The following is a 3,876-nucleotide window of genomic DNA, read 5'->3' on the forward strand; positions in this document are numbered from 1 at the left end:
ACACCTAGAAAACCGAATGAAAACTATATTTATATAACTTACCATTTATCATATAATTTAACATATGGTATATATAGCACATGTTTAAATAAACAACTTAACATCTCGAAAATTATGTTCTCAAAGAATTAGACTAGAATTTTGCAAATTAACAGAGCTACAGCCATACCGTCAATTAAACCACTAAATACACTAGAAATTATGTAGTGTTTATAGTGTCATTTTAATTAGAAAAATACCATAAATAAGTTTGTCAAAGTCCCATAAAAGAATAATGAAAAGTAAAGAGGTTTTGTAATTGGATTAGTAGTGGTTCACACCAATATAATCGACCCGGTATCGGATTACGCACCATGTTTACACTGCTCGGGGATCAAGGCAATTCGAGGTTCTTGGCCCAACTCGGGGTGTGCCCCCCAGTGGAAGGGGTAGGCAAGGGAGAGTGATCGTGGAGACCCTCAGGGATAGTAATCGCGATTTTACTGTAGCTGTTACAACAGAGCGATTTGCGAAGAATTTCTGAACATTTGTTAATTCGGTTATGAAAATTTCATTCGCAAAAGAATGAATTCTTCGCAAGTCTATCTGTTGTAGCAGCGTCCGCTCTAGCGGTTACGTCGCCCCGGACAAAAAGACAAATTGCCGCCCCTTAAGACTATACAGTCTGTCCAAGACCATCCATCCAGGGGTGTTAACACTTCCGAGACAATTATATTCGGTAAAAATGTTTGCAATAAAAGTTGCAGCGATTAGTGGAGGGCATATGTCCATGACCTTGTAATTGACCTTCGGATCCATTTTCAAAGTTAATTGGAGGTCAGTACGTGTTTTTAAAATGGGAACAACTACTTTTGACTACGGATTCTGAAAGAGCTCGAAATTTCACGTTCAGATATGTACTTGTGTCATAGATTAAAATGACTGCTAGAGGCCATTCAGAGGTCAAATCATTGTTTGGTGGTAAATAAAAGATGACAGTAAATACTGGCATCAAGATTGGACGAGGCTTCTGATTCATATACTTGTCTTGAAAGGTCGATTTACGTTATATTCGGTCTCTATGCTTGACCTCGAGTTGCTATAGAATACTAGACCCGAACAATAACATTCGTAAATGTTCGTCCACCAGGCAGTTGTGTTCCAGTAATCGACCTTTCAATGACCTTGGAAATGGAGAACAAGCTTAACGTCGGAGACACGTTTATGAATCAGAAGCCTTGTCCAATCTCGATGCCAGTATTTATTGTCATCTTTTATTTACCACCAAAAAGTGATTTGACCTCTGAATGGCCTCTAGCAGCCATTTTAATCTATGACACAAGTACATATCTGAACGTGAAATTTCGAGCTCTTTCAGAATCCGTAGTCAAAAGTAAGGGTTTCCATTTTAAAAACACGTACTGACCTCCAATTAACCTTGAAAATGGATCCGAAGGTCAATTACAAGGTCATGGACATATGTCCTCCATTAATCCCTGCAACTTTTATTCCAAACATTTTTATTGAATATGGTTATCTAGGAAGTTAACACTCCTGGACGGGTGGTCTTGTACATATACAGGGTGTCTCAAAATTAGGTCCGGAGCCGAAAATGGGAGGTTCCTGAGATCATTTCAAGCGACATTTTCCTTTGAAAAAATGTCGTCCGCGGCTTCGTTAACGAGTTATTAACGAAAAACACGGACCAATCAGAGCGCGAGCTAGACGCGTGCAGCCCGGCGCGCCGGCAGCCGAGTGTCGGTGGCACGCCGCGATGTCATAACGAACAAGAGTTTCTCGATTATGTGAATGCTCTCCGATTTCAATGAGCTTTGGATATGTGGTCAAGATCATTATTCTGAACAACATTTCTCTTTAGACTTTTTGGCGATCGGCTTTGGTTTACGATATTATTGTAAAAATTTGTAATTGTAAATCGATCGATGTACTATTTCCTATCCGATTTCGATAATCTTTGGATATGTTGTCAATACCATGATTCTGAACAACATTTCCCTTTACAGTTTCTGTCGATCGGCTTTGGTTTACGATATTATTGTAAAAATTTGTAATTGTAAATCGATCGATGTACTATTTCCTGTCCGATTTCGATAATATTTGGATATGTTGTCAAGACCATGATTCTGAACAACATTTCCCTTGACGGTTTTTGTCGGTCGGCTTTAGTTTACGATATTATTGTAAAAATTTGTAATTGTAAATCGATCGATGTACATTCTATCTCCTCGCCGATGTCGATGAGCTTCATTTCAAAGGAAAAAGATATTTAAAACATCGAATTTATAACATATTTCAAAGTCATCGAAATCGGTGAGGACCCACATCATCGGCAACTTTACCCGAACGATAGAAGAAGCACAAACTTATTGAATTAAAAACTCACTTATTCAGCCGTAAATCCATTTGACTACCACATACAACCACCACACTTTTACATAATCTTCGAATCGGTGTTTGTGAGAATCATATGATTCTCGAAAAATCAATGCCATATGATTCTCGAAAAATCAATATCTCCTTGGGAACGATTTCATTTGTTTTAAACGACGCCTTCATCGAATACATTGTACGCTGGGAGAGCACAGTTTCGCGCGGCATTGCGAAGAGCATCGAACTCTTTCTGCGTCGGAGTAAGTAATTTCGTTCGATATCGATACGAGTTATAAAAGTGTGCTACGAGTTCAACAATTATGTAAAAGTGTGGTGGTTGTATGTGGTAGTCAAATGGATTTACGGCTGAATAAGTGAGTTTTTAATTCAATAAGTTTGTGCTTCTTCTATCGTTCGGGTAAAGTTGCCGATGATGTTGGTCCTCACCGATTTCGATGACTTTGAAATATGTTATAAATTCGATGTTTTAAATATCTTTTTCCTTTGAAATAAAGCTCATCGAAATCGGCGAGGAGATAGTATGTACATCGATCGAATTACAATTACAAATTTTTACAATAATATCGTAAACTAAAGCCGACCGACAAAAACCGTCAAGGGAAATGTTGTTCAGAATCATGGTCTTGACAACATATCCAAAGCTTATCGAAATCAGACAGGAAATAGTACATCGATCGATTTACAATTACAAATTTTTCCACAATATCGTAAACCAAAGCCGATCGACAGAAACTGTAAAGGGAAATGTTGTTCAGAATCATGGTATTGACAACATATCCAAAGATTATCGAAATCGGATAGGAAATAGTACATCGATCGATTTACAATTACAAATTTTTACAATAATATCGTAAACCAAAGCCGATCGCCAAAAAGTCTAAAGAGAAATGTTGTTCAGAATAATGATCTTGACCACATATCCAAAGCTCATTGAAATCGGAGAGCATTCACATAATCGAGAAACTCTTGTTCGTTATGACATCGCGGCGTGCCACCGACACTCGGCTGCCGGCGCGCCGGGCTGCACGCGTCTAGCTCGCGCTCTGATTGGTCCGTGTTTTTCGTTAATAACTCGTTAACGAAGCCGCGGACGACATTTTTTCAAAGGAAAATGTCGCTTGAAATGATCCCAGGAACCTCCCATTTTCGGCTCCGGACCTAATTTTGAGACACCCTGTATATTTAAAAAATAAAGGTACATACTTTTTTCAATAAAAATAAAATCATTTCATTTAAATTTTAATAAAAGAGCATGTTTTAGAAAGAAACATATAACATAACATAACATTGATAATCAAGCAGTGCAAAACAGTAGAAATTAATTAAGAATTATCTGTACCTAGCCACAAATTGTTAACCATATAATTTTTTACATTTATAAATGCTATTAAAAATGTGTATTATTGCACAAACAATCAAAATGCCATTATTTTGAAAATAAAACAAGCTAACATCAACTACGCTAAAATCACAAAAACTTTTTTC

Source organism: Lasioglossum baleicum, chromosome 8 (genome assembly GCF_051020765.1).
Source record: "Lasioglossum baleicum chromosome 8, iyLasBale1, whole genome shotgun sequence".
Lineage (NCBI taxonomy): Eukaryota > Metazoa > Arthropoda > Insecta > Hymenoptera > Halictidae > Lasioglossum > Lasioglossum baleicum.